Genomic DNA, 22,768 nt, shown 5'->3' with positions numbered 1-22,768 from the left:
CTCTGAAGCATTCTTCCACCACACACCGTGTGTACAGATGTGATACGTACTTGAGATATTGAAAATCTAAGGTTACTTTTCTACCATTAAGGCAGGAAGTGTTAATCATCTCCTGAGTACTTCCTACATGCTAGGTAATGTGATGGACAGTTTACATGCATTATCTCATTTAGACCTTAAAAGAAGCCATGGAACTAGGTGGTGTAATACCCATTTGACAGATGGGGGAACTGAGGCTCAGAGAGGTTATGAAACACCCAAGGTCATACAACTTATGGATGGTAGCTGAAAAAATCAAACCCAGGTTTGTCTGGCATGAGGTGTAACTAGCATGCTACAGTTTCCCCTCTTCAAACATCATAGCTCCCACCAGGTGGATGCCTGTTGGCTGTAAAACAGTCAGTGTGGACTTTGGCCTGCAGGTTTTTTTCCAGTTCTCTAATACTCCATTGAATCCACACTGCCTGGGCCTCTCTAGATGGGACCACAATAGTCACATTCCAAGCCTATTATACCTAAAAAAATGGACAGCCTGGATTGGAAGAGCTTTAAAAGATGACCTGTTTCCTCCTCTCCTGGTCATGGGGTTCTTACATCAAGCCTCAGTCCTTAGAGAAGCTCCAGCTGCCTAGGACAGCGGCCTCAGCATAACACCTTGGCAAGGGTCGGGATAGGCCTCCGGAGGTGAGGGGTGAGGGGCGGAGGGGATGACACTGGCCCCGTGGGACCGTCCGGCACTGGCGCCGGGCTTTCCAGCCCAGCATAGTCTACTGAGGCTGGCTCTGGTGTGGGGCAGGAAGACATGCTGCCGCCTTGTGGCCCTCTCAGGCAACAACAACTCTAAACCTGAGTGTGGGCATGTCACGTTCACCAGACCTGCAGGGCTCTGAATGGTCCTCTCCCTGGAGAGATGACACGCAGGAGGCAACAGAAGAAGGATTCAAAGAAGGCTGAAGTTCAGGAGCCAATGCAAACAGCAAATTTTTCTTACACTGAAACAAAAGGGAAACCAGAATCCTGCTCCTGTGCAAATCCTGGGCCACCCAAAGTCAAAAAGGAAGGCACACCAGAACTACAGGGAGCTCTCAATGGCAGCAGGTAGCAGAAAGTGTACAGACAATAAATACTACAGAAGGCCAGGAGAACAGGGAGCCCTCCTAGGCTGCAGGGGGAGTGCAGTTGACAACTGCCACTACAGCAAGCTCACGCAGGCTCCTTTAGACACAAAAAGCAGCCTGGATGCTGCAGTCCACCTCCGGGGCCTAGACTCTAGGAAAAGTGTCCCTCCAGGACGCACATGCATCCGGCGTTCTTTGTGGTGCTGTTTACAACAGCCGGGGCATGCAAGCAACCGAAACTCGATCCATGGACGGATGGAGGCTGGAGATGTTCCGCACACATTCATGGGCTGCAACTGACACACACAGGAGAACGAAGGGGGGCCACTGCAGCACTGTAGAGGGGACCGGCGATGCTCTAAGTCAGGATGCCAGACAAAGGCCGAAAGAGTGTGCTGTCACTTACGGGGGAAATCTGAGCATAGGTGGAAAAAATCAGTAGACCAGGCAGATTCAGAAGCCTAGAAAACTTAGACTTTATCAAAGGGAAAGAATGCAGGGGAATGGAAGAGGAGATAGGTAACTGAGAAGGCTGGTATTACCATATATTACCATATAAAATTCTAGATAGGTAAATACACAAATAGACACAAGGTGAACAGGAACGTGCTCCGTAGAATAAGGACGTGGACTCCACACCCTCTCACAAGCTCTACGTGAATACAAACAGATACGGAACAGGCACACGTGTATGTATGACTGAATGACCTTGCACCAAAAACAACTGTGTAACCCAACTGTACTCCAACAGAAAATAAAAATCACTGCAGGAGAAAACCCCCAAAACCAATGTCTACTGCATTCTCCCCAGGCCTCCAGCCCCTGTGCTGCTGTCTCATGCCAGGGTTTAGTGGTCCTGACTTCCCAGTCAAACTGTGGTCTCTATGAGGGAGCTGGAAAGGTGGTGCCAGCCTGTGAGCTGCAGTAATATCCTGACCACCTGCACCCCATACTTGGGACCGCCACCTTAAAATTCAAACGGTCCTCCTTCACCTAAAGCAAGCCTCTTGCACCTAGAAAATGGTAGACTCTCTGAGTTGAAAGAGATTTGAAAACTCACACTCTCTCCACCTCTTTTGGTCAGGGGGTTCTTACTTCCAAGCCTCTCTTAGACAAATTTCACCTGCCTAGGACAGCTACCTAGCATAACACTTTGGCAGGGATTGGCATGGTGAAGGGTAAGGGGCAGAAGGAATGACATTCGGGCCCTGTGTGTCTGTTCTGCACTTTCCACCACACTTTTCAATCACTGGAACAGGGTCTCCTGCATTGCAGGTGGATTCTTTACCAGCTGAGCTATCAGGGAAGCCCTTGGGAAGGCTCAGATCAGATCAGATCAGTCGCTCAGTCGTGTCCGACTCTTTGCGACTCCGTGAATCGAAGCACACTAGGCCTCCCTGTCCATCACCAACTCCTGGAGTTCACTCAGACTCACGTCCATCGAGTCAGTGATGCCATCCAGCCATCTCATCCTCTGTCGTCCCCTTCTCCTGCCCCCAATCCCTACCAGCATCAGAGTCTTTTCCAATGAGTCAACTCTTAGCGTGAGGTGGCCAAAATACTGGAGTTTCAGCTTTAGCATCATTCCTTCCAATGAACACCCAGGACTGATCTCCTTCACAATGGACTGGTTGGATCTCCTTGCAGTCCAAAGGACTCTCAAGAGTCTTCTCCAACACCACAGTTCAAAAGCATCAATTCTTCGGCGCTCAGCCTTCTTCACAGTCCAACTCTCACATCCATATGTGACCACAGGAAAAACCATAGCCTTGAATAGACGAACCTTTGTTGGCAAAGTAATGTCTCTGCTTTTGAATATGCTATCTAGGTTGGTCATAACTTTCCTTCCAAGGAGTAAGCGTCTTTTAATTTCATGGCTGCAGTCACCATCTGTAGTGATTTTGGAGCCCAGAAAAAAAAAGTCTGACACTGTTTCCCCATCTATTTCCCATGAAGTGCTGGGACCCAATGCCATGATCTTCGTTTTCTGAATGTTGAGCTTCAAGCCAACTTTTTCACTCTCCACTTTCACTTTCATCAAGAGGCTTTTTAGTTCCTCTTCACTTTCTACCATAAGGGTGGTGTCATCTGCATATCTGAGGTTATTGATATTTCTCCCGGCAATCTTGATTCCAGCTTGTGCTTCTTCCAGCCCTGCATTTCTCATGATGTACTCTGCATATAAGTTAAATAAACAGGGTGACAATATACAGCCTTGACGAACTCCTTTTCCTATTTGGAACCAGTCTGTTGTTCCATGTCCAGTTCTAACTATTGCTTCCTGACCTGCATACAAATTTCTCAAGAGGCAGATCAGGTGTTCTGGTATTCCCATCTCTTTCAGAATTTTCCACAGTTTATTGTGATCCATACAGTCAAAGGCTTTGGCATAGTCAATAAAGCAGAAATAGATGTTTTTCTGGAACTCTCTTGCTTTTTCCATGATCCAGTGGATGTTGGCAATTTGATCTCTGGTTCCTCTGCCTTTTCTAAAACCAGCTTGCACATCAGGAAGTTCACGGTTCACGTATTGCTGAAGCCTGGCTTGGAGAATTTTGAGCATTACTTTACTAGCATGTGAGATGAGTGCAATTGTGCGGTAGTTTGAGCATTCTTTGGCATTGCCTTTCTTTGGGATTGGAATGAAAACTGACCTTTTCTAGTCCTGTGGCCACTGCTGAGTTTTCCAAATTTGCTGACATATTGAGTGTAGCACTTTCACAGCATCATCTTTCAGGATTTGGAATAGCTCAACTGGAATTCCATCACCTCCACTAGCTTTGTTCGTAGTGATGCTTTCTAAGGCCCACTTGACTTCACATTCCAGGATGTCTGGCTCTAGGTGAGTGATCCCACCATCGTGATTATCTGGGTCGTGAAGCTCTTTTTTGTACAGTTCTTCTGTGTATTCTTGCCATCTCTTCTTAATATCTTCTGCTTCTGTTAGGTCCATACCATTTCTGTCCTTTATCGAGCTCATCTTTGCATGAAATGTTCCTTTGGTATCTCTGATTTTCTTGAAGAGATCTCTAGTCTTTCCCATTCTGTTGTTTTCCTCTATTTCTTTGCATTGATCGCTGAAGAAGGCTTTCTTATCTCTTCTTGCTATTCTTTGGAACTCTGCATTTAGATGCTTATATCTTTCCTTTTCTCCTTTGGGAAGGCTCAGGTTTCCCCAATACGCAGAGCAGGGCAGGAAGAAATGCTGTGCTTTGTGGCCATTGGGGGCAGTAACAACTCTTAAATGCAGGACCTATGGGTACTTCATATTCTCTTTCCGACTCTTTGCAACCCCATGGAATATATAGCCCATGGAATTCTCCAGGCCAGAATACTGGAGAGGGTAGCCTTTCCCTTCTCCAGGGGATTTCCCAACCCAGGGATCAAACCCAGATCTCCCGCACTGCAGGCAGATTCTTTACCAGCTGAACTACTAGGGAAGCCCTGCAAAATAATCCCTTCGCAGGAGAAGTGACATGCAGCAGGTAACAGAAACAATTCAAATGGAGGCCAACCTTCAGGAGCCAATTTCAAACAGCAAATTTTGCTTACACTTAAGAAAAAAAAGGAAACCTAAATCCTGCTCCTATGGATATCCAGGGCCTCCCAAATGAAAGAGGAAGGCACAGATACTCCAGAAGGTCTGATCAGAGGTGCTCAGAGTGTCCCATGGGTGGTCGACAGCCACATGACTTGTGGAGTCAAGATACCACAGTGCTTCTCCGTGTGAAGTCTCTGGGGCATGCCGGACTCCATCTCAGCTCTTACAGTGAGTCTGAGTCCCAGGGAGGAGGCTCAGAGGAAGACGATGTGAAACAGACTTAGTGGGAGCGATGGCTTTGGTGAAGCTTGACTTTTTAAAAAGTTTTATTTTTTATGTGATTTTTAAAGGTTACACTCCATTTATGGTGATTATTTATACCAAATATGGCTATATTCCCAGTGTTGTACAATACATTGTTTTTTGTTGTTTAGTCACTAAATCTTATCCAGCTCTTTGCGACCCCACGGACTGTAGCCTGACAGGCTACGTCTGTGCATGGGATTCTCCAGGCAAGAATATTGGAGTGGGTTGCCATTTCCTCCTCCAGGGGATCTTCCTGACCCAGGGATCGAACCTACATGTCCTGCATTGCAGGTAGATTCTTTACCACTGAGCCACCAGGGAAGGCCAATACATTCTTAGAACTTATTTTTAAAACAAATATTTATTTATTTGTTTATTTGGCTGTGAAGGCTCTTTTAGATGTGGCACTTGAGGTGCGTGCGTGTGTGTGTGTGTGTGTGTGTGTGTGTGTGTGGTTTGTGGGATCTAGTTCCCTGACCAGGGGTCGAAACTGGCCCTCCAGTGTTGGGAACTGGGAGTCTTAGCTACTGGACCCCAGGGAAGTCCCCTTGTAGCCTATTCTAGGGGTTCTCAACCTCTTTGGCACCAGGGACTGATTTTGTTCCACGGATGGGGGTGGAGGATGGTTTCGGGATGATTCAAGCACATTGACTGTGCACTTTATTTTTATTATTATTATTACATCAGCTCCACCTCAGACTGTCAGGCATTAGGTCCCAGAGGCTGGGGACTCCTGGCCTGGGCTTCATCCAATGGTGTGCGCCTCCCACTCCCCGACCCCTATGTGCCCCTCCCAACTCTCTCCCCGGTAACCACTAGTTTGTTCTCTATATCTGTGAGTCTGCTGCTTTTTTGTTATATTCATTAGAGTCTGTTGTCTTTTTTGGTTCACATATAAGTGGTGTGTGTATTTTTCTTCCTCTGTCTGACTTATTCGCTTAACATAATGCCCTCTGAATCCACCTGTATTGCAGCAAATGGCAAAATTTCATTCTTTTTATGGTTGGGTAGTATTCCATTGTATACATGTGCCATATCTTTATCCATTCCTCTGCTGATGGACACTTAGGTTGTTTCTGTGTCCTGGCTACTGTAAATAGTGGTGCTGTGAACATGGGGGGCATGTGTCCTTTGGAAGGCTATTGTAAACTGCTGCTGTGAACATCTGGGTGCATGTGTCCTTCTGAATTAGTGTTTCTGTTTCAGTTTTCAGATCTGTGTGTGGGAGTGAGATTGCTGGGTCACATGGTAATTCTGTTCTTAGATTTTTGAGACCCTTACATTCTGTTTTCTACAGTGGTGTCACCCCTTACATTCCCACCAACAGTGTAAGAGGGCTCCCTTTTCTGTAAGGCTTAACTTTTATCATTGCATAATCTTATGTTTATTGAAAAAACACTGAGAAGCAAGGTTTAAAAAGAAGGAAACAACTGTGCTACACAAACACAGCCAGTGTTGAGGAGATGCACTTCCTTCCACGGGTGTGTTTGTTAAAAAACTGGAGAGACCTTATAAGTACTTTTACACGACTTAGATTTCCCTGAACTTAGTAGTGTGAGCTCTGTCTCCTTAAGTGTTCTTTGAAAGCATGGCGTTGGTTGGGTTTATACTACACAACCCGGATGTGGTCGAAGTGTTTACTCATGCTTTGTCAGTCGTCACTTTCGGACTATACACCATCATATAGGACAGTTTAAAGAGCACCGGAAGCTTGACACCTAGTAGTTCTTCTTCATAGGTTCTTCAAAGAGGAAATGCTGAGTTGGCGTTTAAGTATGTTAAATGCTCTTTTTTGTAACTTTATTTTTGTGCCTGTGCTGGGTCTTCGTTGCTGGGCGGGCTTTCTCCAGTTGCAGTGAGGGGGGCTGTTCTCCAGTTGTGGTGCTCGGGCTTCTCACTGCAGTGGCTTCTCTTTTTGGGGAGCACAGGTTCTGGGCTGCATGGGCTTCAGTACCTGTGGCTCCTGGGCTGTGGAGCACAGGTTAATAGTTGTGGTGCACGAGTGTGTGGATCTTCCTGGATCAAGGATTGAACCCATGTCCCCTGCATTGGCAGGCAGATTCTTATCCACTGCGCCACCAGGGAAGCCCACAAAGTCAATTTAAAAAAAAACAAAACAAAAAACAGAAACCTTGGTTCTTTTGTATTCAGTTAGTGCTTTTAGGTATAATCTTTTCCCTCAAAATCATACCTATGCTATATTCCTATGTTTTTATTAAGCTCCAATCATATTTCCTTTACAAATATATAATCTTATTTTTAGCGTTGGTATGTGGAGCGGTGTAAGGCTCGTGTTTTCCTCACGTCTGAGTGGACAGTTTCCTCAGCGTCATTTGCATGCGCGTTCATGGCAGCGCTTTTATCACATGCCTGGTCCTGGCTGCACCTGGAGGCATGAGAACACCAGACGCAGAGTCGCTTTTTTCATGGCTGTTAAGTACAGTGTTTGTCTAACACTCCACACCAAAGAACTGATGTATGCCTTCCTCAGAAAGGTCCGTATGACATGAAATTCTCAAAATCTAAGAACTTTAGTAACCAGGGATAATTTTTACAACAAGAATGTTGCCTTTTTTTCTTCAGCTGAACACATTTATTTTGTTTATTTGTTTTGGCATGTGGTTGACTTACAATGTTGTGTTAGTTTCAGGTTTACAGTATAGTAATTTAGTTGTGCATATTCATTCTTATTCAGATTTTTTCTTGTATAAATTATTACAGAATATTGACTAGAGTTCCCTGTGATATGCAGTAGGTCTTTGTTGATTATCTCTTCTATATATGACTTGACTTCCCTGGTGGCTCAGGTGGTAAAGTGCCTGCCTACAATGTGGGAGACCCAGGTTCGATCCCTGGGTTGGGAAGATCCTCTGGAGAAGAAAATGGCAACCCATTCAAGTACTCTTGCTTGGAAAATCCCATGGACAGAGGAGCGTGGTAGGCTACAGTCCATGGGGTTGCAAAGAATCAGACACAACTGAGCTACTTCACTTTCACTTTTCTATATATATTAGTGTGTATCTCTTTCTCCCAAATTCCTATTTTATCTTTCCTTCACATTTCCCATTTGGTAACCATAAGTTTGTTTTCTGTGAGTCTGTTTCTATTTTATAAATAAGTTCATTTGTATTGTTTTTTATTTTTATTTTTTTTAATTTTATTTTATTTTTAAACTTTACAATATTGTATTAGTTTTGCCAAATATCGAAATGAATCCGCCGAATTAGATTCTGCCTATGAGTGATTTCATATATTTGTCTTTCTTGGTCTGACGTACTTCACTTAGTATGATAATCTCTGGGTCCATCCAAGTTGCTGAAAATGGCATTATTTCATTCTTTTTTATGGCTGAGTAGTATTCCTGTAAGTGTATGTATGTGCGTGCATGTGTGTGTGCATGTGTGTATACACACACACGTGTTCTTTATTCATTCCTTGATGAACAGTTAGGTTGCTTCCATGTCCTGGCTATTGTAAGCAGTGCTGCTAGGAACATGGGGGTGCATGCATATTTTGGAATTATGGCTTTCTCTGGATATATGCTCAGAAGTGGGATTGCTAGATCACATGGTAGTCAAGAACATTGCCTTTTAATGCAACTGATATTCCACATTTATCTCAACCCAGAAATTTACCAAGGTCAGTTGTCAAGGTTATTGTCCTAGGGGAGTTCAGACCTCTTATTGATGAACCATCCAAGAAGCTCATCTCAGACCACAGAAGTTTTCTACTATGTCAACTTCAAATGAATTGATGCTGCTGTGTAGTTGGGTTCTCTGATTCCATCTTTTTTTTTTTGGCCTGATTTTATTACCTTCTTTTTGCCTTTTTAAAAATCAATTGAATTCTTTTCTTGGAATTGGAGGATAATTGCTTTACAATGTTGTGTTGGTTTCTGCCGTATGTCAACATGAATCAGCCGTAGGCATACACGTGTCTCCTCCCTCCTGAACCTCCCTCCCCGCCCCGCCCTGCTCATCCCACCCCTTTAGGTCATCACAGAGCACTGGCTTGAGCCCCCTGTGTTCGACAGCAACTTCCCACCAGCCGTCTGTTTTACTTATAGTAGTGTATATGTTCCGTGCTACTCTCTCGATTCGTCCCACCCTCGCCTTCTCCCGCCCTGTCCACAGGTTTGTTCTCTGTGTCTGTGTCTCTCTTCCTGCCCTGCAGATAGGTCCAGAGTACCATTTTTTCTAGGTCCCATATACATGTGTTAGTACATGGTATTTGTTTTTCTCTTCCTGACTTACTTTGCTCTATATAACAGGCTCTAGGTTCATCCATGTCACCAGAACTGACTCAGATGTATTCCTTTTTTATGGCTGAGTGATATTCCATTATATATATGTACCACAGTTTATTTATCCACTCATCTGTCAATGGACATCTAGGTTGCTTCCATGTCCTGGCTGTTGTAAATAATGCTGCAGTGCTCCGATTCCATCTTTATTTTCTAGATTCCACAATTCCTTGGTCCTGGAGACTCTTTCTAAGTCTGATCCTGCTGGACAATCAAGATGGCAGAATCAGACCACCTGCTGTGGTATCTAGAAAAACTTAATAAAAAGGAATTTATGAGATGGAAGATCCACCTTGGACAAAAACATGTGGAGCTCGGACTGCCAGAGATCCCAACTTTCGATCTAAGGACAGCCAAGGAAGACCTGGTCAACCTGTTGACGACCTCTTATAAGGCACAGCACGTCTGGAACATGATGTTCAGCATCTGTGAAAAGCTCCATCGTAGAGCTAGCTCTCTGTGAGAAGATCAACACCAGGCAAAACTGAGTTAGTGGGTAGGGTTGGGGGCAGTTTTTAGGAAGCCTGATGGTTTTGATAAACTAAGAGAGCTGGTCTTCAGGCCTGGAAGCCATCAGATGATGAGTGATAAACCGCATGTGAGTCTTGTCCTGTCCGGTGACTTTGCGATTCTACCCAAGTGTCTTCCATCCTGCTCTTAGGCAAGCAGCCAGCCAAAGGATAAGACCCAGCCAAAGACAGTGCTCAAGCTAGCGCAGATTCCAAGCCTAACACTTTGCCATGGAACTGTAAGATATGGCCAGAGAAATCAGTTTGTTATTGTTCATTGACTCAGTCATGTCTGACTCTTTGCAACCCCATAGACTGCAGCACTCCAGGCTTCCTGGCTATTATCATCAGGTGGTCAAAGTATTGGAGCTTCAGCTTCAGCCTCAGTCCTCCCAGTGAATATTCAAGGTCCTTTCTTTGAATTCCTTTCCTGGGTGCAGGACAGATCCTCCCACCCCTCAAGCTCACTGCCGCTGGGAACAGGCAGATCAGTTACATGCAATCACAGCCTCAGCCCAGGGACAGCTTTCAGAGACCAGCTGGCTTTTCTTCCTCCATCAAGTTCTGCGGTGGTAGCAGATCTATTCGGCTCCCCTTGCCCTGGGGATAAAATTTTCTTCAGGTGTTTTTTTTTTTTTTACCAAGGGAGGTCTCATCTCTGTCTGGAAGTTTGTTTAGACTCACTTTTGCATCCCAGGTGGCGCTGGAGGTAAAGAACCTGCGTGCCAGTGCAGGAGATGGAAGAGACACAGGTTCAATCCCAGGGTCAGGAAAATCCTCTGGAGGAGGAAATGACAACCCACTCCAGTGTTCTTGCCTGGGAAATCCCAGGGACAGAGGAACCTGGTAGGCTATAGTTCATGTGGTTGCAAAGAGTCAGACACGACTGAGCAACTGATCAACAACAACAATGATGTACACAAATGAGAAAATCAGAGAAAAAGTAAATAGGTAATTAATGGTTGAGAGTCGAAGATCTAATAATTAGCTGCCTTGAGCCAGTTTATATCAGGAAACTGTCTCTGGGAGATAGTGAAGGACAGGGAAGCCTGACAGGCTGCAGTCCGTGGGGTCCAAAAGAGTCGGACACGACTGAGCGACTGAACAACAAAACCAGGAAGCAGTCTCTGAACTCAAGAATCACGACTTCATTTTACATAAAAATTTTCCTTTGATGTGTTATAACTAAAGGTTGTTGAAAATGCTGTGGAACCCGAAAGGTGAAAGAAATAAGGTTTTTCTTATGCCAAAATACATGAGAAAAAAGCTGTTATGTTCTGCACCAGTGGTAAAACAGATCTGCAGCTTGTTATTTGGATCAATTTTACTTTATTTGATTCTACTGATGAAAACTAGGTTTTTGCAATCTTCTTTTAAAATGTTATAGCAAATATCTTGTACCTGTGTCTCTGTGATGAATGCTAAGTTGTGTTCAAGTATTTGCGATCTCATGAACTGTAGCCCACCAGGCTTCTCTGTCCATGGGATTTCCGAGGCAAGAATACTGGGGTGGTTGCCATTTTCTTCTCCAGGGGATCTTCCCAACCCAAGCATTGACCCTGTGTCTCCTGTGTTGGCAGGAGGATTCTTTTTTTTTTTAAATCACTGAGCCACCTGGGAAACCCTATAAGTACAGATACTGGATGTGTGTGCGCGCGCGTGTGCTTGGTCACTCAGTCGTGTCCAACTCTTTTTGACCCCATGGACTGTATAGTCCATGGAATTCTTGTGTCTGTGTGTGTGTGTGTGTGTGTGTGTGTGCATGCGTGCATACGTGTGCTTAGTCACTCAGTTGTATCCGAATTCTCCAGGCCAGAGTACTAGAGTGGGTAGCCTTCCCCTTCTCCAGGGGATCTTTGCAACCCAGGGATTGAACCCAGGTTCAATCCGCCACATTGCAGGCGGATTCTTTACCATCTGAGCCACCAGGGAAGCCACCAGATTTTTGACAAAGGTTGAGTCTGCTATGAAATCTGTTTTCTTAAATAATGATGTATCCTGATGACTGAAGAAGAATAGCTTGAATATTAATTTGGCCATTTGAACTATGACAGGTAATATTGGCATTTATTATTTAGAGGTTTTCTCCCCCTCTCTGTCAACTTAGAATGTTGGAGGTGAAAACTACCTACGGTCAGCAGCAGATATCCCTTTCTGTCACTAGATGGCAGCCTAAAGCAAGGACTGAATCTGTGGCTTGCAGCTTCTTTGAGTCTTGGGTTGTTTTCCTCTAAGGCTGTTAAAACTCAAGCTTACTGGCCTCTTCAAAGAATCGCAGCACTGACATCCAGGAGCCAGGATTAATTCTCTGTAAACAAACGATTTTGATCAAGACCTTCTCTGCCAGAATGGATAGTTACTGTCAAGTGGTTTACACAGAGGTTAAAAGGAGAGAGAAGTTAGGAGACTGCAACATGGTGCGATTGTCGATGATACTCAGAAAGGGACGGCACATTGACGAGGCGGAAGCAGAGGCAGTGAGGAGCAGTTCTGCTGGCAGGGTTTGTGGCAGACTCCTCTCGAGTTTGTTTTGGGAGGTGTCCCACCTTCCTTTTACTTTGAAATGATTTTCTGCCAGTGATCTTATTACCATGGAAAGAGATAGTCATACCTGTGGAAGGTATATGATCTTGGTCAGTGACATATAGACATGAGTTCATGAATTTCATGTGAAAAGTGTCTTTCTCTGTATTAATAGAGGTAGAAATTGAGACAAAGGGAACTGAAGTTGCTTAGCAAAATTACTACCAATTAAGCTTTATTTTTTGTGTTAGAGACTGACTGTTCAATACATCTGGGTTAGGAACCGCGTGACTGCAGTGTTCCCTCCTCTTCCTCACTGGATAGCTCGGGAGGCAAGGCCGACAGGCGTGTCAGGGTCTGTGCATCCACAGCGCTGGGACGCAGCAGAGCAGAGAGCATTTGTGAAAGGAGGCATGAGTGACTGAAAGTCTGAAATCAGTTGAGAGGCACAGAGAGGGGCCGTCTCATTCTTAGGCAGAAGACATGGCTTCTGAAGCAGTGTGATTCCAGGGACCATAAAATACCACCCTTCCACCCCCAGTAGTGTGATAACAAGCAAGCTCTGCACCCCTAGGGAACCAGGGTGCCTGGAATTCCAACAAAGGAGATTCATTGTTTAGGCAAAGCTTTGCTTCCTCCGGAGTTTTATTTTGAAATGCAAACATCCCTATTGAGGCTAACCCTGCCATGTGACAAGGTGAGCTCCTCTGGGCCCCTGAGCCTTGATTGAGGTGTCAGGATGGGGTGGGAGGTGACGGCAAAGAGAAGAGTTAAAAAGTGGGGAGACTTGGCACTGACCCCACATTTGGTTGATTTCCCAATTTGTTTTCACAGTGAATATCTGGACCTGCAATATCATCTGCCGTGGCGAGTCCTGAGAGCTTGACTTCCATCAGTTGAATGTAACTGGGGAGGAGTTGTTTTTCTCCTTTATGATTCCCCGGCCTCCGCTCATCGGAGGCTCTGGTTAGGGCAGCTGCGGGCCAGCAGTGCCTGCCTGTACAGAGGGCCGCTCGGCCTTACCCAGCGGTGTCAGGCGTGAGTTCTGTTTGCCCCGAGGCTGGTTGCTCCAGGATGTGCTGGCTTCTTCTCCCTCCTGGAGACACACATGATTTCCTTGAAACACAGACCACACATTTCTCATTGGGCTTGAAAGGTCATCTGTTATTAAGGCAGAAACCTGGCAGGAACAGTCCTGAGGTTTGTAAGTGCTGCATGAGAGAGAGGCACATAAATTCATTCTGATGCCAAGAGTGAATTCCTCTTTCCCCTTTCTCTTTCCCCTCTTTTATTATGTAATTGATCAGGAACACTGATCAGAAAAAATATGCCTCGTGGACCATATTCTTGGTTGAAGATCGAGGGTGTTACTTTTCTATATATCAGTACCTGCAGCAGGTGCTGATTGGAAGGGGTAAAACCATTCAGTGTGTCACTGAGTGGAACCTGGGCAGCTGTACCCTTGAATGGTGTCCAGCCTCTTCTGTCTTCCCGTCCAGCACACATTTCTTTTCTCAACCCAGATTTTGTCACTATTGTGAGAAAATTTTCCTTTGAAAGATAACTGTGTCAAGGCTTCTGGGGTTTTAGTTTGAGTGTCGATGTATTCCCCTTTTTAATGTTGTTCTTTGTGTGTGTTTTGGTCTTGGAGGTGGGCCGGGTTACTTTCACCGTGGTAAGCAATGCTTGTTATGGTGTGGCGGGAGGTCCAGCGTTTGTGGACGGCTGGCTGGGAGGTGTGTGAGGAGGCCCTGGCTCTGGGATCTGCGAATCCTGGGTCAGAGCCCCTGCTGTGGAGTGACTGAGCTGCCCTGTGACCGAGGGGCACTGTAGACGGTGGCCCAGTTGACGGAAGAGTCTAGTCCAGCCTGGCCTTTGCTCTTGTAGCTTTTTTAGGCCCTGGTTTTTATTGAGGTTTCTCAGACCCTTAACTGAGTAGGTTCTTTTCCCGTGACATCTCGCCTCTTTCCTGCTTTTGCCGGATGTTGAGTTATAATGGCGTACTGTCTTATGACTCTTGGGCATTGGGCGTCTTCACATATCCTCCTTGCAACTGCTTATCTGACTTTAAAACTATTTAGAGGGGTTTTAAGCAGAAATTATTGTTAGAATAATGAGTGTTTTGTTTTTTTTTTTAGTGAGACCAAAAAGTCAGGAAATTGGGTTTAGATGAAAGCGAAAGGGAATGTCTTCAGATGATTTGACTAATCTGACCATCAGTATACACTGAGGTGTTGAGAGAAGGGGTGAGGAAGTTCCTGCTCCCTTGAGATTTTATAAATTTTATTAATTTATTTTATAAATAAATCACCAGTCACCTACTGCACGTAACGTTGCTGTTCCCCACCCAGCGACAGGTGGCGCTCGCGGTTCCCTGGGCTGGAGGGCCCACAGGTGCTGTAGATTGAGTCAGTACTGTGCGTGCGTCCTGGTGCCTCGTGGGGGCCAGGACCTCAGGCTGCCTGCTGTGGACGAATCCTCAGCGCCTCGCCCCAATCCCCATGTCAGAGCCCTAATCCCTGGGGTTAGTGCCCTTACGAGGAAAGACCCCAGAGAGCTGGCGTCCTCTCTTGCCACCACGTGACGACACACAGGCTGCTCTCTCCACACCAGGAGGAGAGTCCTCACCAGACGTCCAGCCCCAGAGCTGTGAGAAGATTTCTGTTAAGCCCCCCAGTCTAAGCTATTCTGTATGGCAGCCCAAGGAGGTTCAGACGACCGTGTCTGCAGAGGAACATGGTGGTTTGGTCAGTAGGTTCTTTATTTTGGAGGTGGGGCAAGTTTGGTTAACCCCTCTAGGTGGGTGTCCTGGGGACTTCCGTGGGCTCACAGTCACAGCCACTTTTCTCTAGTCCTGCTTGGGCATACCAGGTTTCCTCCCCACTCTGCCCTGTAGACTCTTACTAAACCCTGCTAAGAAAAAAGATCCAAGGAATTCAACTTTTTTCTTGAGATTTCTGTATATCTTGAAAAAAAAAGCAACAACCTAATCAATCAATGACCCTTTATCAAAACACCTTCCTGTGCTCTTAGCAACACTCTTTTATGGCTGAAGACATATGTAATTTTCTGCTCAAGAACCAGCAGAGTAAAACCTAGAATTCCAGGTCTCTTATCAGGAATTGTAACAAGTCTGAGATTGTACTCTGCTTGCGAGTTAAATGCTCAAAATTCTCCAAGCCAGGCTTTAGCAATACGTGAACTGTGAACTTCCAGATGTTCAAGCTAGTTTTAGAAAAGGCAGAGGAACCAGAGATGAAATTGCCAACATCTGCTGGATCATGGAAAAAGCAAGAGAGTTCCAGGCAAACATCTATTTCTGCTTTATTGACTATGCCAAAGCCTTTGACTGTGTGGATCGCAAGAAACTGTGGAAAATTCTGAAAGAGATGGAAATACCAGACCACCTGACCTGCCTCTTGAGAAACTTGTATGCAGGTCAGGAAGCAACAGTAAGACCTGTGCATGGAACAACAGACTGGTTCCAAATAGGGAAAGGAGTTCGTCAAGGCTGTATATTGTCACCTTGCTTATTTAACTTCTATGCAGAGTACATCATGAGAAATGCTGGGCTGGAAGAAGCACAAGCTGGAATCAAGATTGCCAGGAGAAATATCAATAACCTCAGATATGCAGATGACACCACCCTTATGGCAGAAAGTGAAGAGGAACTCAAAAGCCTCTTGATGCAAGTGAAAGAGAAGAGTGAAAAAGTTGGCTTAAAGCTCAACATTCAGAAAACTAAGATCATGGCATCCGGTCCCATCACTTCATGGGAAATAGATGGGGAAACAGTGGAAACAGAGTCAGACTTATTTTTTTGGGCTCCAAAATCATGGCAGATGGTGACTGCAGCCATGAAATTAAAAGATGCTTACTCCTTGGAAGGAAAGTTATGACCAACCTAGATAGCATATTCAAAAGCAGAGACATTACTTTGTCAACAAAGGTTCATTTAGTCAAGGCTATGGTTTTTCCTGTGGTCATGTATGGATGTGAGAGTTGAACTGTGAAGAAAGCTGAGTGCTGAAGAATTGATGCTTTTGAACTGTGGTGTTGGAGAAGACTCTTGAGAGTCCCTTGGACTGCAAGGAGATCCAACCAGTCCATTCTAAAGGAGATCAGTCCTGGGTGTTCTTTGGAAGGAATGACGCTAAAGCTGAAACTCCAGTACTTTGGCCACCTCATGTGAAGAGTTGACTCATTGGAAAAGACTCTGATGCTGGGAGGGATTGGGGACAGGAGGAGAAGGGGACGACAGAGGATGAGATGGCTGGATGGCATCACTGGCTCGATGGACATGAGTTTGGGTGAACTCCGGGGTTGGTGATGGACAGGGAGGCCTGGCGTGCTGTGATTCATGGGGTTGCAAAGAGTCAGACACGACTGAGCGACTGAACTGAACTGAACTGGGAGTTAACTGGTGAGCCTGCTGCAGCATTATGGATGCTGGCAGGAGACGCAAGCGTCCTGGCTCAGTGGAAGGACTTTGTTCTCATAGCAGTCGCATGGCCAGAGAATGAGCATTTTCTTGTACAGATTCGGTGCACAGGGCCAGGGGACACCTGTACTTGTAGGTGGTTGTGTTACAGGAGAGGAGCCATCAGGCTGCCTGAATTTTACCATGAGCAGTCAGAGAGGAAGTCTGTCTCTGTCTTCCAAGGCTGTTCATTATATGAACAGCCTTGGAAAAAAGTTCAGAGCAAAGGCCGGCAGTGCCTCCGCTCACCAGGTGTGCAGAAATGTGAGAGGCCCATGAGGAACTGCTAAGGTCTTTCCCCAGGGCTCTGTGTTGACCCCTCGGCGGAGTGGCAGGAGATGGTGGGTTAAGTCCTTGTTGATGGACCATTTGAAGCCTATCGGCAGGGATAGTTGGGTAGACACATGCTGCTGATCTGTGCTGCACTGGGGGTACTTCTTGGGGTATGGAGGTTGCCTGCTGGACACAGTTGCTTGAAGTTGATTGCATTGACTTGTGGATTCATTTCTCATTTTGAGTTATGGAAAGGGATTGCTAGGAGAGGGAAACACTGTGCTCATGAGGTTTCTCCCCTACAGAGAGACAGAAATTTAAGTTAATCTAGTACCTGTTTATTGGGCATTTACAGCACACAGGGAAATTGGGGACATAGAGGGGCAGAGGGCATTAATGACATCCTGGGTCCACACCCTCTGGAAGCATTCATCTAGCAAGTTGGGGTCATGGCACTGAGGGAGAGCAAGCCCTGCAAACGTGACATGGGTAGCTAGGAGACAAGACTTGTGTGCCTGCAACTGGAGTTATATTACTTAATACTGGATAACAAAGTACCTAAGATTAGCGGCTTAAAAGGACGTTAATGATCTTAGTTTCTATGGGTCAGGAATTTGGCGGTGGCTTAACTGAGGAGTTCTAGCTCATGGTTTTCATCTTCGAGTCCAGATGTCAGCCAGGGCTTTGGTCATCTGAAGGCTTGGCTCAAGTTGGAGGATCTGCTCACGTGGGTGTGGGTGGGGGTCCTGGTTCCTTGCCAAGTGTGCCTTTGTACTCGCTGTTTGTGTCTTTTCACAAGATGGCAGCTGACTTCTCCCAGAGTGAGTGATCCAAGAGAGCTGCAAGTCAGAGGCTGAAGTATCCTTTATGACCTGCCCTCCAAAGACATCATCATTTCTGCAGTGTTCTGATTGCACAAGCCAGTACTACTCAGCACCAGGAAACAGAGATCCCTGGCGACAGTTTGGGAGGCTGGCTACCACAGGGCCAGCAGAAGGACTGCTAGCAGAGGGACTGGGACTGGAGAGCAGAGCCCTCAATTTCCCTGTCTGCTTTTTCTCTTTTATTTCTTTTAATTTTAATGATAAAATATGCACAACATACTTCTTTAAGAAAATTGGAGATACCAAAGGAACATTTCATGCAAAGATAGGCACAATAAAGGACACAAACGGCAAGGACCTAGCAGTAGATCCTAGCAGCAGAAGAGAGTAAGAAGAGGTGGCAAGAATACACAGAAGAACTGTACAGAAAAGCTCTTAATGACCCAGATAACCACAATGGTGTGGCCTCTCACCTAGAGCCAGAAATCCTGGAACGTGAAATCAAGTGGGCCTTAGCTAGTGGAGGAGATGGAATTCCAGCTAAGCTATTTCAGATCCTAAAAGATGATGCTGTTAAAGTGCTGCACTCAATATGCCAGCAAATTTGGAAAACAGCAGTGGCTGTAGGCCTGCTGAATCTTCATTCCAATCCCAAAGAAAGTTCAAATTACCATACAATTGCACTCATTTCAAATGTTAGTAAGATTATGCTCAAAATCCTTCAAGCTAGGTTTCAGCAGTACATGAACCGAGAACTTCCAAATGTTTAAGCTGGAATTTAGAAAAGGCAGAGGAACCAGAGAAATGCTGAATCATAGAAAAAGCAAGGGAATTCCAAAAAACGTCAACTTCTGCTGCTTGGACTGCACTAAAGCCTTTGACTGTGTGGATCACAACAAACTGTGGAATATTCTTAAAGAGATGGGAATACCAGACCACCTTACCTGCTTCCTGAGAAACCTGTGTGCAGTACAAGAAGCAACAGTTAGAATAGGACATGGAACAGTGGACAGGTTCAAAATTAAAAAAGGAGTACGTCAAGGCTGTGTATTGTCACCCTGCTTACTTATATGCAGAGTACATCATATGAAATGCTGGGCTGGATGACTCACAAGCTGGAATCAAAATCGCCGGGAGAAATATCAGTAACCTTAGATATGCAGATGACACCACTTTTTTTTTTTTCCAGATGACACCACTTTAATGGCAGAAACTGAAGAGGAACTAAAGAGCCTCTTGATGAAAAAGGAGAGTGAAAAAGGCAGCTTAAAACTCAACATTCAAAAAGAGAAGATTATGGCATTCCAGTCCCATCACTTCATGGCAAATAGATGGGGAAAAAGTGGAAACAATGTCAGGTTTCATTTTCTTGGGCTCCAAAATCACTGCATACGGTGACTGCAGCCACAAAATTAAAGACACTTAACTCCTTGGAAGAAAAACTATGACAAATCTAGACAGTGTATTAAAAAGCAGAAACATCACTTTCCTGACAAAGGTCCATATAGTCAAAGCAGGCGATGGCACCCCACTTCAGTACTCTTGCCTGGAAAATCCCATGGATGGAGGAGCCTGGTAGGCTGCAGTCCATGGGGTCACTAAGAGTCGGACATGACTGAGCGACTTCACTTTCATTTTTCACTTTCATGCATTGGAGGAAGAAATGGCAACCCACTCCAGTGTTCTTGCCTGGAGAATCCCAGGGACGGGGGAGCCTGGTGTGCTGTCGTCTATGGGGTCACACAGAGTCGGACACGACTGAAGCGACTTAGCAGCAGCAGCAGCATTGTTTTTCCAGTAGTCATGTATGGATGTGAGAGTTGGACCATAAAGAAGGCTGAATGCCAAAGAATTGATGCTTTCAAACTGTGTTGTTGGAGAAGACTCTTGAGAGTCCCTTGGACTGCAAGGAGATCCAACCAGTCAATCCTAAAGGAAATCAACCCTGAATATTCATTGGAAGGAGTGATGCTGAAGCTGAAGCTCCAGTACTTTGGCCACCCGATGGGAAGAGCCAATTCATTGAAAAAGACCCTGATGCTTGTAAAGATTGAGGGCAAGAGAAGAAAGGGGTGACAGAGGATGAGATGGTTGTATAGCATCACTGACTCAATGGACATGAGTTTGAGCAAACTCAGGAAGTTAGTGAAGGACAGGGAAGCCTGGCGTGCTGCAGTCCATTGTGTCGCAAAGAGTTGGACGTGAGTTAGCAACCGAACAAAAACAATGCATAACATACATTTTACCATTTGAACCATTTTAAAGTGTTTGGTTCATCCCTGTCTGGGGATTCCCAGGAGATACTAGTGGTAAAGAATCCACTTGCCAATGCAGGAGACTCAGGAGACCTGGTTTGGATCCCTGGGTCAAGGAACATCCCTGGAGAAGGAAATGGCAACCCACTCCAGTGTTTTTGCCTGGAAAATTCAATGGACAGAGGAGCCTGGTGGGCTACAGTTCATGGGGTTGCAGAGAGTCAGACCGGGCTGACCACGCACACACCACGCCACCCTCCCCGCCATCCGGTTTACTTTTGTTCCTGATCAGACTCAGCCTCTGCAGGGACTACTTTTGGAACCTCATCCTCAGGTTCCCGCCAGCGGGGGGAGCTTGGAGCCTGCCTTGGAGGTGTTGCTGGTGCCCGCTTGGGAACCTGGTTGCCTCTGCTTCACAGCACTCTCCTGGCAGGACGCAGGGAAGCAGCAGGTGGCCATGTGCGCCGTTTGCTCCTGGATCTCTGCAAAAGCAAGATGCATTTTCTCCTGAGGTCTGTGTCATTCAGCTCCCAAATGAAGCTTATTTAATTAAAGGAATTAGTTCCAATTGAATTCTCAAGATGGAATTATGGATTCAATGGAAGGGGAATAAAAGGGGCAGTGGGCTCGAAGGTTGAGGAGAAGCTGTTTTCTGAGCATCCATGTTGCACACTCTGCAAAACAGTGTTTCCAGACTGACATTGTCGTTGTCCAGTGTTGTGGCTTCTCACACATATCCTGCGAGGACTGCATTCCATCACAGATGCAGGTGTAGGCCATGGCTTCTTGTGTCTGCTTTCCATTCCTGGAGCAGTGCCCCCCGAGCTGACACCTTGGAGTGGCGTCAGGTTTCTAACTGAAGGAGACACTAGTTGTTTAACGTCTCCTAGCCTGTGCTCCCTCCTAGGAGTCACTTGCCTGCTCTTTGCTCTTAGCCCACGTGTGTCCAGTGAAGGTAGTCCACCCTGCGCTCACCCAGCCAGGCCCTCTGGCCCTGGTCATTGGTCCCAGTGAACGTATGATCCAGCCCAGGCCAGTCAAACCAGGGGCTCAGCTCTGGCACTTTTGTTGAGCAGATGGATCTGCTGCCATCAGCTCACGATCACATGTGGCCACCTGTGCGTCAGGCAGACCCGAGAGACAGCAGGAAGTGGCCGGGCCTTGTTCCTTCCGTGCTCTGGAGCCAGCTGCGGCCAGGTCCAGCCCTCTGTATTCTGTCTTGGCTTGAACCAGTTTGGATGCCATATTTGGTCAATGTGATACACTTCTACTTTTTAAAGATCAGGTGAGTCTACTTCTCCTACGTGGAACCTGATGCTTCAGGTACAGGTGCTGTGGAGGATGGATTTCTTTAGTGTCTTGTATATGTCACACCATTTGAGTGGTCCAAGGGAGCCTAAACTGGGCCTACTGCCACCATGCGTTTATGGGACCTCCTGCCACCAGCCATGGGGAGAGGCCTCAGAATTGCAGGCTTAGGCCAGTGGAAACAAGCCTGAGGTTTGTAGTCAGGCTCTCATAGTCCAGCATGTGACCTGTCCGTGTCTCACAGTCTCTCTTGGTAAATAGGGAGTGGTCCTTGGCAGATTTGTGTTCTCTCTAGTCTTCAGCCTTCATTGCTTTGCTACCTGTTCTTCCCTCCTCTCTCCTTCCCATCTGCTGGGATCTTCATCCACCAATTATCTTTTCTTCCATCACTCCGGCTCTACCTGTTGATTCCCTTTTCCTCCTACGCACAGATGGCACGACCAAGGCCTCTCCCCAGCCTTGGTTGTACCATCCTCTAGCTACTAATCTCTTTCCCTTGTCAGCTATACCACTTCCTCCCATCTCATTCGCTCATGCCCGTCTCAGTCTTCTCTGATAAAGGGAACCAGTTTGCCATATCGGAACTGGTGGAACCACTGTACACAAAATCACAGCACAGCGTATAGTCAAGGCACACGTGGCTCTGTGCATGTGGCTCTGTATAGGTCTATGGGGCTCTGGCCCTGGGAGCCCCTCAGTTATGGGGAACTCTCCAAGCCCTGAGTGCCGCGGCCTCATCTGTGATGAGTTTCTTCTGCTTCTCCCCTGCTTCCACTTCTCTGCTTCATGGTCTCCTTTTTGTTCCTGTCTCTGTGGGTTTCGCCTGTAAGACGCTGTTCTTCCTCCACTATAGACTGTCTCCCGTGGCACGCTTGGTTTTAGTTACTAGCTCTGTGCACTTGCTCCTGAATATTTATTTTTGGTCCCAATCTCTCCTGTTACTTACGACTGTTGGATAGATATCTGCAGTTGGGTATTCTACAGGAAACCTCAATTTCAAAGTGGCCAAAATGGACTTCTGCCTCTGCCCATGACAGAGAAAAAGGACTGGATTTATCACAAACAACTTAAAAAAAAAAAAACAACAGACAAAATACATGTAGTAACTGCTGTCAGCCATTGAATGAAAAGCAGCACAGGGCAGTGATCTAGGAGAGAAGGAAGACCAATGAGGCGAGGTCGGGGGAGAGGGGAGAGGGGCCCACACAGAGCCCAGTGGTTTCCCTGAATTGAAAGACTGAGGGGAAGATTCAGGGAGGTAAAGTAGCTAAAATTTACAGGCAGAAGAATACCAGAAAAGAGATGGAGGGAGCATGGTAGAGGGCCCT

At 46.1% G+C, this 22,768-nt stretch overlaps 1 long non-coding RNA gene across 6 annotated transcripts in view; it reads left to right on the top strand.

Annotated features, from left to right (window-relative positions):
- The window catches only part of LOC101902469 (uncharacterized), an 85,120-nt gene that overhangs the window by 34,584 nt on the left and 27,768 nt on the right, over window positions 1-22,768 (top strand). For 3 of the 6 annotated variants that reach the window (XR_009491253.1, XR_009491252.1, XR_009491250.1), the window contains one exon: window positions 9,426-22,525. The exons of 1 other annotated variant lie outside the window; for it this stretch is intronic. This is a non-coding gene — a long non-coding RNA (uncharacterized lncRNA). Of the gene's footprint in view, window positions 1-9,425; window positions 22,526-22,768 lie in introns of those variants that run through there. 2 more of the 6 variants (XR_009491254.1, XR_009491251.1) reach the window with 2 other exon arrangements.

This window comes from Bos taurus, chromosome 18, assembly GCF_002263795.3.
Source record: "Bos taurus isolate L1 Dominette 01449 registration number 42190680 breed Hereford chromosome 18, ARS-UCD2.0, whole genome shotgun sequence".
Taxonomy (NCBI): Eukaryota; Metazoa; Chordata; class Mammalia; order Artiodactyla; family Bovidae; genus Bos; species Bos taurus.
Note: the sequence above shows the minus strand (reverse complement) of the source record. Positions and strands in the feature narration are given on the sequence as shown.